The following is a 13,091-nucleotide window of genomic DNA, read 5'->3' as shown; positions in this document are numbered from 1 at the left end:
ACGTCATTCACAGCGTTAGTAAAATGCCATGGTTTCTGCAGGCACTATTACTTTCATTCCACTTTAAACCTGGGAGCCACTTTCTTCCGACTTACAAAATGTATGGTTTTCTCAGATCAACTCAAGAGGTTCACTTTTATGAGCTCTTAATTAGAGAAGTGAAAAGTAAAGTAAACGTTATAATTAACGTTATTAGTGTTACGTCAGAGAAAGGCGTTGTATGTTGATTTATTTTCATTGGTAGCATTGACAAAGGGTACGTCATTGTTGTTGATTGGATCCAATTCGATATAATGAAGAATTCCTAGAGTGACCTCACCACTAACAGCGTCTATACGGCTACACCAAAGTAACTAAAACCAACAGCTGTATGCGTCAACAAATTAGTGGACGGTTCCCAAAAGATAGGTACTTTGCCCCCCCCCCCCCCCCCCTCCTGGTACAGTATCAAAAGTAGACTGGTTTCAATGCGCATAAATTGCGCAGATTCGAAGAAACTAAATTGAAGTACGGGAGGTTGAGGTCACGAGTAATAATAATGGTTTTTCCTTCAATTTCAGGGGAACTCCTAACGTCACTGCTGAAAGTCTCTAAATTTTTCCTGTGTCCATGTTTTTCAAGAGTACTTTCTTCCTCTGAACTTCCGAGGTATTCCTAGTTTTTTCCAAAAGTGGCAACCCTGCTTCAAAATCGTCGCTCAGTAAAAAAATTGCACTAGCTACCACACGTGCATACTGATGAGGCCAAGGTGAAAGAATCAACAATAAATATCAGCAGGGTGAATTAATTCACCCACGGAGTTTTTATTGGGCGCCGGCGAGCAAACCTACATCCTGTTATTTTTTGCTAATTCACAAAACTTGACTATAAAACAACTTTTCACCACTACTCAACTAATCCACTGGCTTACCCAGAGCCAGAGCTGATCCCGCGAGTAAAAATATTTCTTTACTTCGCTTGGAAAATTCCTCCCTATATATATCCCCTTGGAATATTCCATACAACATGAAAATCACATACACGAGGCTCAGTATTGCTGCATTTTATTTTATGATGAAATTTATCCGAGATTCAAAATTTTGTTTCATTGTTGTAATTTAAGTCATAATCGATCGTAAAATATATGAAAAGAGCCTACCGCTCAAAGGACGTTCTGATCAATATTTTGCAAGCGATTGAAAGATCGACATAAACAAAGGCAACGCAATGCAAAGGCGTCGGAATGTTGGACGGAAATATTGACATGCTATGGAACGTTTCCACTCGGAATATCTTATTTTGTCAACAACTGACCGCAGACGGCAACTATGAGAGGCAGTTGACAAAAATCAAGACCGTTGATCTTCATTTATACATAAACATTTAAATATTCGACGGTTAAAGTAAAAAATGCGAATCCTCGGTTGCGATGTTTCAAAGGTATGTTTGAGTTTTGTCATTTGTGAAGAAAATAAACCGATGATTTTTCTTTAAATTGTCAATGAACTCTCCGCACGTTTTCAAATATTTGCAGAGAAACTCAAGAAGATATTAATATGGATTTCTTTCAAAAATTAGAGAAGATTGGAGACTTATTAAAATACGCATTTTTCAAGTTAAATCATCGGCAAATCAGGAAGTACCTATGAATTATGAAAGCGCTACGCGGGCATGGGGAAAAAACTGCCGGAACCTTCCGATGGAAAAAAAAGTTTGCCACTTTCTCCGTGGGTCGTGCGTCGTTCCTCGAAATCCGTCAGAAAGTCCGACAGAGCTTTCGTTCCAAAGTTATATGGCCGTGGGTGATTGAAAGTTTACACACACAAGAGAAAAATTCACGTTGAAATGGTACGTCAAAAGATGACAAAAAATTGCGCAGTAAGTGTAGTTCACCGCAAGGATTGCCTATGAAATCACAGGTGGACGTTAATCTACTTTGAGTCCCTTAAAAACGACAGGATATTCACTGATTCAGCCCTACGAGGAGACTGATTGGCGAAAATGGCGGCTTTGGGTTTAGTTGCCATTTAAATTGAGCATCAAAGGAATCGATTATTAAGGTGTTGCACGAAACACCTGATGTGATCGATGCGCTCAATGAGAGCAATTTGATGGCATCAATTGATCACTGAACGCATTAGATGATGGGAGGAGGGTCGTTGCCAACTTTTGACGATTTGACTTGCTGCACTTGCTGCCAGCCCTTAAACAGAAAACATCTACTTATGTAGGATAGTTTTTTCTTCTTTTTTTTCAATAAAGTAACACTCAAAGTTGGATTTTAAAATGAATTAATAGCGCTCTAGCACATTAAATCCGTAACTGTAGCGACTCTCCGGCGATCCATTACTCATGCTATTTTTTTTTGTAACTTCAATTTTCATCTGCTTCGGATGTCCATGCTTTTTGGGTTATGAGGGCCCTATGAGGCTTAAGACAGCCGATCGTGAGCCAGTGGGAAAAGAATCCCGTTATGTCTATACGCTCCTTCCCCAGAAAATTCCGGAGGAAAACCTTGTTGATGAAAACCTGCAAGAAGCAGCGTAAGAGTGAAGAAAAAGTCGCAACTTGAGGAAAAAATAGAAAAACCGGAATAAGCAAATTGTTACCTGTCGCTACTGTCTTTTCTTCATTATTAACGGTAACGTTATTTTTTATTGGCAGAAATTTGAAATTCCAATCCTGCCTCTGCGACCACCCACCATCATGTACATTGCGACAATATCATAATTCCTTTGAGGGTAAAAAAATTAACACATTCTAGAAAGGGTTTTGTGAGGCGTAGCACCAGGTAACTGCGCTCTCCCAGCTTTTACTCCGATCGAAGTTGAAGAAGGTCCTACCCTCGTTTTCTCGTAAGCACGCACACGATCCATCCCGACAACGGAGAACGTCGTAGATTTTCAAAAGAAAAACCACGAGAAAAAACTGCAGTGCTGAGGAAAACCGTCCTATACGATTTCGAATGTTGCCAAATATCCGGCTCACAATCAGTAAAATGCTCGTCTTAAAGCTATAAATATATTTCCTTCGAATTTTCCTACAGTATTTTACTGTGCCATTTAAGTACCCTATAGCTGCTTCAGCTCGCTACGCTCGCTTGCGCCGCTAGCCGGGGGCAAGCCCCCTGGACCCCCAGTTACTCGCTCCGCGAGTAACTGTTGGCTCGCTTCGCGAGCCAAATTTTGCTACTACCAGTGCTTAGAGGACTTCCTGGAGGCAAAATGATAAATTCAAAAATAAAGAATAGGAAACTAAAAATTACCTACTTTTAGAAAAAGAAACAACCTTGAAAAATAAATAACACTCCTGGAAAAGAAAATTGGAACACTTTTTGAAAATGTAACGGTGCGAAAGGGTGAAGATAAATCACCAATTCTCTTGGAAGAAGACATGAGCCGACCCCCGACATGAGTGAAACTGCCGTAGGACCCATGCTAGGGTAGAAGGGTGACACGTGTTGTGAGCAGGTAGGGATGGGTTTACGTGGAGAGGGAAACGGAAAATCAGAGGGTGGGAGGTCCCCCAACCATATGACTCGTCCAGCGTCAAAAACGCAAATATGTCGTTATCAAATCGAGGTAAATTTTGCAACGTCGGTCGCGCAAATCGAAAAACCAAGGGATGTTGGCACGTCTACAGCCTAAGAGCTTTAATTTAAAACAAATCCGAGGAAAATCGGTCCAGTAGTTTCCGAGATCGAATTAGCACAAACTGTCCAGCGTCAAAAACGCAAATATGTCGTTATCAAATCAAGGTAAATTTTGCAACGTCGGTCGCGGAAATCGAAAAACCAAAGGATGTTGGCACGTCTACAGCATAAGAGCTTTCATTTAAAACAAATCCGAGGAAAATCGGTCCAGTAGTTTCCGAGATCGAATTAGCACAAACTGTCCAGCGTCAAAAATGCAAATATGTCGTTATCAAATCGAGGTAAATTTTGCAACGTCGGTCGCGCAAATCGAAAAACTAAGGGATGTTGGCACGTCTACAGCGTAAGAGCTTTCATTTAAAACAAATCCGAGCAAAATCGGTCCAGTAGTTTCCGAGATCGAATTAGCACAAACTGTTTGGAGGCCAAAAAAGGCCTTAGGATATTAAATATATAGATAGTAGAGTTGGCGATGACATGACTTTTGGGCGCTTTGGTGCTGGACATGTCCGGCCTGAACTGGTGCATACTTCGGTATCAATCGCTCAATTTTTAAAGGGAATGGTGTCTTCGTTTCCTGTCTGTTTAATTCAGTCTTATTCTATTAAGTCTTTGGAAATAGAGAATCGAAGTAAATTAGATGCTAAAATATTCAAAATATACGCTTGACTAAACGCATCGAGAATGGAAAGAAAGAAATTTAAATGCATGTGAATATAACGCGTATTCAAACTGCCAGGAAAAGTAATGAAGTCTCACGGGACCAAATTCCCACACAATGTATTCGCTTGTCGTTCTTCCCGCAGGGTAAATAGTCGGCATGAGCCGATTCTTTTTTTAGATGGTGTTTGTGTTGCTTTCACAAAATATGCACAACGCTGATTACAATAGCTAATTGCAAGAAGGAAAATAGGTATCGGTGGGTAGCCAAGCAGTAGGCAATGTGGTGCATCTGCAAACATAGCAACTGCACACTCAGAGATGCAAAATGAAATTTCACAGAATGAAATTTCATGAAATTGTCGACAAGTGAAATTTAAACGATTTTTAAGAGGCTGCGTAGTGCGTATGCAACCCGAAACAATTATCTAAGAATACGATACGAAAATCCGAAATTAGACGGATGAGTCCTTCCCCCAACATTTCTAAATTGAGATTTGACTGTTTCTAGGCGTTTTATAGTATACTGAGTATATTACGGGATTTTTAAAAAATTGTCATCCATTTATAAAGTTTTTTTAGAAAGAAATTTTGGGTCTCTGTACGCACTGCAATGAAGGTGGGAAAAGAGATGCAGCCTTCCCCACAAGATTTTCTTGCCTATTTAATTTTGTTTACTAATTTGTAACTATTGTATTTTTGAAAAGTGCAGGGTGCCCTTACATATTGTCCACAGGAATTTTTCCAGATTGTTTTAAAACGATAGCAACCTACGAGACACTAGTTCAGATTTGCGTATTTTGAGCGCACAAGCGCACATCGCTGAAAAAGCCAAGATGGCATCCGGAAATATCCCTCTCGATGCGGTATGACCTCGATTGCACCTGGCAGCCGACCTTGGCTGGCCATGGAGGCCGAAACTAGTGCACTCAAACGAACGATATTGGGGGATAAGGATCAGGAATCCTGCGATGTCTGTCACACAGAAACAACAACATCAACAAATTGATCAATTAAAAAGAAAATGAGATTGGTTTGTGAATAATTTCTTAATCTATTTTCATTTTGGACCGATGGCAATAACAATTTACTCTTGATAAACCACAATTAGGTAATATTTTCATTATTCTTGTTCACATACGAGGTACCGCCATCTTGGTGCACTAGTTTCGGCCTCCATGAGCGAGAACCAATCAGAATTGGATTTTTTTTTAGGCCACTTTCAGCCCAATCCTGGCCCAACCAAAAGTGAGTTGTCGCGCGTAACCTCTCACGAAAGGGATATTTCCGGATGCCATCTTGGTTTTTTCGACGATGTGAGTTTGAAAGGGAGTTCAAAATGCGCGATTTTGAAACCGTTGGTAGGTTCATACCATTTTTAAAAAATCTGGAAAAAGTACGATGAACTAATTGTAAGGGCACTCTCTACTTTTAAAACATGCGACAACAAAAATCATGGAGCATGCTCGTTTAAATTTTAAATAATCCAAATTTTCGACCTTCCACTCAACGAAAATCGTTCAGCTGAAAATTCCGTCTCCTAGTGGGCGGTCACATTTGACGGGGAAAAAATGAACATCTAAACCTTAAGGACCTACTGACGATCCACCTTGTAGGTAAGCCCTATCATATCGTAAAAAAGGGGGCCTTGGCCTTAAATCTCGATAAACGGTTCGTCTTTAATTAATTAGGTTCTGAGTCTGACAGCTAGACATAAAGGAAAAGTCAAGACAATTCGTCCGAGAATAAGTCGTAAAGGTTGGGCGGAAAAAAGAGCCTTATTGGGTCCGCAATAAGCAGAGAGGAATCAAGTCCCATCAGCCATTGCCAAATTGCGTTGAATGATTCATTTACTTACTGGAGAGCGGTAGTAAGTAATTTAGATTATTTTGAAAATTGCGGGGGATTTTCTCTGTGACGTGAGGCAAATTCCCAAAATTGTTCTCCTGTAAAAGAATAAATTGTTCGGTGAAATTCGGCAATGGCTGATGTGGCTTGGTTCCTTTCTGCTTAACGCGGTCCATTTAGGCTGAAGTGAATTGGCTTAAAATGTCCTTCGCCGCTTTAAAGTAGGCAGTATACCGCGACTCTGGCTTACCTCGTCTCACTTTAAAATTTAAACTTTTTCCTCGTCGCATTCCGGAACGAATTATGGCGAATTATCGAATTTATTATTACTAGGTATGTACAGGGTCTCATAAAAAACAAACATGAGACAAATCGCTCATCTCTTTTACCTCAAAAACACTCTGAAATCTCTGATGATCGGTCTCGGTTCGTGACTCATGAGTAGCGGCAACATGACTGATTCGAACGCTGGTGGACGAATGGCTTCGATGGATTGAATGGAGGGGGGAGGGGGGGGGGGGGTTGAATGGCGTTATTATTATAAATCTATTAAATGTTAATATGGATAATTCCTTTTCGAACTGGGGCGTTATTTTGTTCAAATTTTAAGAGGAAGTTGGGGAGGGGCTGGGGTTTGTTAGGACAAGGCAAAACTTCAGAAAACGTGAAAATTCGCTTAAAATAAATAAAATTGACCCCAAACATGATCAATTTTGATAGCGAAGCTTTAACCCCCCCCCCCCCCTCCTGTCTTCCCCAAATAACGCCCGTTTTTAAAGTTTCTCACTTTAAATCCTAATAGTTTGGGACACACAAGGTGAAAGGCTGGCAATTTAAATTATTGCCGTCTCAACTGTTGAAATTTAAGCAAAAAATATTGAATGTCTTGCAAAGTGGTAAACACTATAGTAAGTCAGTCGTCCCAATTTCAAAAGGAATCTCAAAAGGAAAGCAAAAGCATCACATCAATTCGTAAAAATTTCAATTAAATCCTGAAATAGCTTCAAGAGATGGAGAGGAGCTAGAGTTGTTTTGGAAAGAAACAACGTTCAGCCAAAAGTTCTACAAAACGTTTTGACTCGATACGCTGTGTCAACATTGTGGGACAGAAATATTGACACTGTTGAAAAGATATTTCCAGTGTTGTCCCTGCTTCCTGTACATATAGAGGGCATACTTAACCTTCAAAAATACTATGCTTTGAATATCTCTTACTGTTTCCTCACCATAGACGCTGAAATCTGCTTTAAAGCTCCAGCTTAAAAGCCATATCCAGTACAGAAATCAACACAATTGAAAATAATTGGGTTGATTTCTCTCCCTCTTCCTGACAAACGAGTTCCCTCTATTCTGCCCCATTTTCTCCTTCAAATGACACATTGAGCTCTTTTGAATTTCTCTTTCGGCCCTTAGTTGTCAGTCATTTCTTGGTTGAAGGTTGTTAGGGTAGGTACTCCTTTTTTAAAATCTCATAAACATAATTCATGTTGCTTGCAGTTATTCAATGTCTTTTGGTTATAGTAAGTAATCAGTTGGACATGATTTCAACATCGTAAATTTGAATCACTGACCTGAAGCAGATGAAGGAATGGAACTCATGGAGGACAGAGCCCTTTGGCCTGTCCTTAAGTCGTACTTTGATTTGGCTCATCTGTGCCATGGGATATGAGCTAAAATCTTGGAGCTGTGAGATGATTTTAGTTAAACTGTGAGCAGTCGCAGCAGTAGGCAAATTTTTAAAAGAAAGCTACACCTACCTTAAATGAGTTCTATTGCTTTTTCCATTAGCGAACAAAATTTGAGATACTTAGGTACGTAGAGTGATGCTTTGCTTAGAGACTGACTCCTTATCATTTGAGGGGCATCAAGGATAAAAGAATGCAAGGCAACATATGAAAATATTGAGGTACATACAACTTGATGATTTTGGGGGGAGTCTATCTCAGGGTAGGTTTTAAGAAAAAATGTAGAATTGTGGAGGGTACTCGCTGTGTTGATAAGTACTTAGAGTATGATAAAATCATCCCCCTATGCCAAAGTGCAAGTGGCAAGCGCAATTATGCCGTCGTATCCATTTGACTAATGGACATTCCAGATAAATCGCGAATCTGTGATCATAGCAAGAATCCGGAGAGGCAGATACTTAACTGCAAGGAATTCCGAAAGCTCGCGATCATTCATACTTAGTTGAATTGAATGTTTACATACCTTCAGCGATCGGCAAGTGCCTTTTTCATTACTCCGCCACCACATTTGAGCGATCCAACTTTTCGAACACACGGGAGAATATGAGAACAACACATAAAACCACTGCTGACGGCAAAAACAAGTGACACTTGGAGAAAACACCTAATTTTGCGTAAAGAAATGAGTGGAGCTCCCGTCGACCGCATCCACGAGAACTTCGCGATCAACTAACCTAAAAACGCTTCATCAAACCAAAACATTCACTGGTCGGCCGCCACGGCGCCACCTGGCGCCACTCCGCACAGTGGTTGGACTGCGGCGCGTGACCGGTCTTGTGGGTGGAGGGGGGGGGGGGGGGGGGCTGCTTTGCAGTCAAATGAGTCAAAACAGAGCGGATCGCGTGGGTTGGGGCCTGCTCGACAGTATGTAAAGGGCAGTAAGTCCAGGAACGAAGTCTTGAGAAAATGGATCATAAGGTGTTCAAGCGGAAAAGTAACTCACAAGCCCTCCAGTCTCCAGTCTCCAGTCTTCGAAAAATTGGCCGTCCCAAAATAATCTTGAAAATACCCAACCTCTCGTTAAAAACACGCGACCTTATTCTCATTCCTCAATTTGATCGGGGAGTATTTTTGCGAATTTTGTAACGAGCATTTCTAATCGGACATTTTTGTCTATTGGTCATCTCAGTTCTGGTTTTAGCCATGGCAACATTTTCTTGCTATGGCGATGAAGTAAAAGTAAGGAAAAAACAATACGGTGACTCCTGTCTCGAGCACAAAAGCGGAGGCAAACAACTCCGACGCACAGTGGATCGAGTCTATCAGATAGGTCGGACATGAAATTTTTGACTAAAATCGCAAATTTGGATGTTTATTTCGTCACATTTTAAAGTTCGAGAGGTGCTCTTTCAAGCAGAAAATTTCACGAGGAAACCAATAGAGCCACTTTTAGAACCTCGAAGTTTTGTATAAACGGAGGTTTAAGCGTTTGAAGTTTCCAAAGAGAGTTACTTATTCAAAATCGGCGATTTTGCCCCCCTCATGGATTTTGCCCGGAGATGGATATCGTCGGTGAAACTACCAAACCACGTATCTCGGTTTGCGACGTCGCAGACTTCCTGTCATACTTTATTTTTTAAATGAGAAACTACTTAACATCCAGTCTTGAAAATGTCTGTGATTTTTCCTCTTTGTGCGGAGAAAATTTCGTGAAAATTTCAAGGAATGATATTGATTTGGTCTACTTCAAAAAAATAAAATGTGAGCGTAGATTTTTAAACACCGCAAACGAGATACGTGGTTTGGTAGTTTTCACCGTCGATATGTTGTTCCTTATCACGAGACACGCCTTTTCCCGGCATTGGCAAGTTCGTCCAAAATTTTTCTCCATTGGGATATCCTTAAATTGCGCATTTTTTAGAAAATGTTCGTCCAAACCGCGACTTCATAGCTCAATTTTAATGCCACTTGCGGGATTTTCACGTTTCCAACTTGGCAACGCTGTAGCACGCGGGAAAAATTTTGAGTGAACTTGCCAATGCCGGAAAAAGGCGTGTCTTGAAATAAGGAACAACATACCCAACTCTGGGCAAAATCCATGAGGGGGGCAAAATCGCCGATTTTGAATAACCCTCTTTGTCCGACCTCTCCTCTTGACTGGAACCACTGTGCGTCGGTGGGTCCGAAGTCTCGGATTTTTTCCTCGTATCTGCAGAGCTCGGTTGCGGTTTTTATACATTTTCGGTTGTATTCCATGGGCGCAGACGGGCCAACCGCAACAATTAACATGCCAACGCACGGCGAAACCTCTCGGGTGCTTTTGCCGTTGTGAAACTTGAATCTAAACGCCGCTGATCAACTATCTCCGGCGGAAGTTTCTAGAGTGAATCTAGATGAGAGAGATTAAGGTCGTTTCGGCTTCAGCGCGTAGGGCCCACGACGCTGGACCAGAGGACAACTTCTCCTTGCTCCTTCGTTGCGGTCATGTGTGTCCAGTCGCTCGAATGTTAAAATTCAGAATAAAATAAATGTGATCGTCGTCGGGAGACGCATGGGAGTGGTGGGGGGGGGGGGGGGCAGGGGGTCTCCTTCAGAGGACTGCCCCCCTCCGAAAATGTTGGGACCACAATTCGTCGTCTCCCGTAGAGTTAAATAAAAAAATTCTATCACATCCAAAATCACGTCTAGAACTTAGTTGCCATCTTGTTTGTTTACATTGGGCCAAACTCGGAGCGGAGGGGCCGGGGCTTGTTTACATTGGTCCAACTTTGGGGCTCCATGATAGCCGACCAATCAGAGAGCGGCACACTTTTTCTGTAGTTAAAGGATTGAGATGGCAATACTCTGCCGTATACAGGTACTCCAGTTTCCCGCACGAAGGAAAGTAACTTCATTGCAAGGTTGCAAAATTGACTCAAATAATACAATTTTTTTTACGAGGCTATACCAGTATAATTTTTGTTCATTTGTCTGTTTTTTGCATGATGTCATAAGAAAAATCGGTGAAATTTTCAGTTAGAATTTCTCAAAATTCCCTCGGAGAAAATGAAACTCGCGCGAAAAAACCTGGCAAAAATGAAATTCAGTTACGTTCTTTCGTGAGAGAAATGACGAATTACCTGTTCGATGTCATCAGACCCCAAAATTGGATGCTGGAAAATTTAGTCAACCTGAGTTATCTACCTGAGTGCTCGTTGTTGTGTACACATTAGGTTCGCAGTCTTGTCGGTAGGTCGGTCGTTCATTGGTTTCTCTGTGCACGTAAGAGTTTTTACGGATTGGCTAGAAATTTTAGCTCCTAATTGAATCGATCAGTTACAAAAGGGTTTAAGCGCCAAAAGGTAGAGGAAAATTGTATTATCCGTTTTAATTTACCCCTTATAAATCTCAGAGCTCTAAAATTATATTAAAGCGGTGAATTAATTAATCACATTATTAAATAATCTGCAATTTAAAGCGGGTTGGTTCATTCGGTTTCCACAACTGTTTTTTCGTGTTTTTATACCTGGCGCTTGAGCCCTTTCGTAACTGACCGATTCAATTGCAAAATAAAATCCAATTTATCGTTCATTTATTTTAAACTTAAAACAAATGGACGATGAAGTCTCACCAATCGTAAATTTTGGGAATTTTTAGGCGTTCTCGCGCTTAAGGATGCAAAATTACTTAATCTTAGCTGTCATTTAGTTATCTCTTTTTTATTTTTTTCTCAGTTTCCCAGGCTCGATCTCGTATCGATGGCAAAACTGCAAAAAAAGCGTACCTCTGTTTGCGAAACTGCAGACTTCTTGTCATGATATATTTCCTAATTGAGAAAGTATGTTCAGTTCTGGACTTCTGGTTAAGTATCTATACTCTCCTGCGTTGCAGCTTTGCAGTCAGTTAGGTAATAAGTTTGAGCCGTTAACCGTGCGAGCGGTTAGTGTTTTGCCTGAAATCGCGCGTGAAGCAACTATTCCGGCTCCCAAGTGACGCGTTGCATACTCCACGAATTGAAGGAAAATAATAAACGTTCTCAAATCTTTCGACACTCGCTCTCTCACTCTACATGAACGACGAATCTTCGAAGTTCGGAGCAGTAACGTGGCGTGAATTGCGATATATCGATTGTTATGTCATTTAAACCTATAGTAAAGAATCGATTATTGAGGTGTTCGCTGCGAACACCCTATTTATCGATCCTCTTCCATAGGTTTAAATGGCATAACAATCGATACATCGCAATTCACGCCACGCCACTGGTTCGGAGGCTCCGGGCCTACAATCCTACTCGCAGAATGAAAAGAAAATTTTTTCAGAGATTGAGAGCCCATTTTTTCATAATAGTTTGGCAGCACTTGTCGGGCAGTAATAGTGTATGGTGATGTTCCGGCTTGCCAGTATGCCAGTGAACGTTGTGTGGTCTTCCTTAGCGTATAGAGACTACGTTTTTCTTTTATTATTGGCGAATTCAGTCGCATATTCGTTCGACGGAGACGGGCCAATATTCTGTAATAATCATACATTTTTGATTAATTATTAACTAACAGGTAAATTACTAACTAGACAAGCTGCGAATTTAAGCTTTCTGCAGATAGGCACGTGTTTCCTACACGGAAAAAAAACTCCGGCCGTGGACGCCCTACTTACGGGCTGGATAGACATACTGTACCGCATTCCAGGCTCAAAGGCATAAAGTTCTGGGCGTAGCACCCGGAGCAATCGAAACTACGGCTCTAGCACCCGGAACTTTCGGTCTCTGAGCCAAGAACGGACAGTAAGTCTATATCGACGGTGTAAGTCGATAATCACATAACTCGGTTTGCGACGTCGCCGACTTCCTATCATACTTCATTTTTTAAACGGAAAACTACTCAATGGCAATTCTTTAAAACTGCAGTGATTTTTTTTCTCTGCATGTGCGAAGAAAATTCTGCAAAAACTTCAAGGAATAATGTCAATTTGTTCTCCTTTAAACACTGGGGGAAAAAAAACACATTGGATCTAGAGCCCAGACTCTTAAAAACATTGACAAGAAAAATGACTCTTGATTCAATCAGATTTAAGCTTAAATCAAAAAGAAATCCGCTCAAATTAAGAGGCTCGGTTCTTGATTTAAGCTTAAATCAGATTGAATCAAGAGTATTTTTTCTTGTCGATGTTTTTAAGAGTCTGGACTCTAGATCCAATGTGTTTTTTTTTTCCATCAGTGAAGAAATAACATAGAGGCGGAGATTTTCAGACACCACAAACGAGTTATGTGATTGCCGACTCACGCCGTCGATATA

The 13,091-nt window shown here is 40.9% G+C and overlaps 1 protein-coding gene across 2 annotated transcripts in view; it reads right to left on the bottom strand.

Annotated features, from left to right (window-relative positions):
- LOC109031144 (platelet-activating factor acetylhydrolase) overlaps positions 1-8,587 on the bottom strand; it is a 51,971-nt gene extending 43,384 nt beyond the window's left edge. For both annotated transcript variants that reach the window (XM_019042494.2, XM_019042493.2), the window contains exon 1: positions 8,348-8,587. The gene's annotated coding sequence lies outside the window, so the exon portion shown is untranslated. The remainder of the gene's footprint in view (positions 1-8,347) is intronic.
- Between the last annotated feature and the right edge of the window lie 4,504 nt (positions 8,588-13,091).

This window comes from Bemisia tabaci, chromosome 3 (genome assembly GCF_918797505.1).
Source record: "Bemisia tabaci chromosome 3, PGI_BMITA_v3".
Lineage (NCBI taxonomy): Eukaryota > Metazoa > Arthropoda > Insecta > Hemiptera > Aleyrodidae > Bemisia > Bemisia tabaci.
This window is presented reverse-complemented; position numbering and strand designations above follow the sequence as displayed.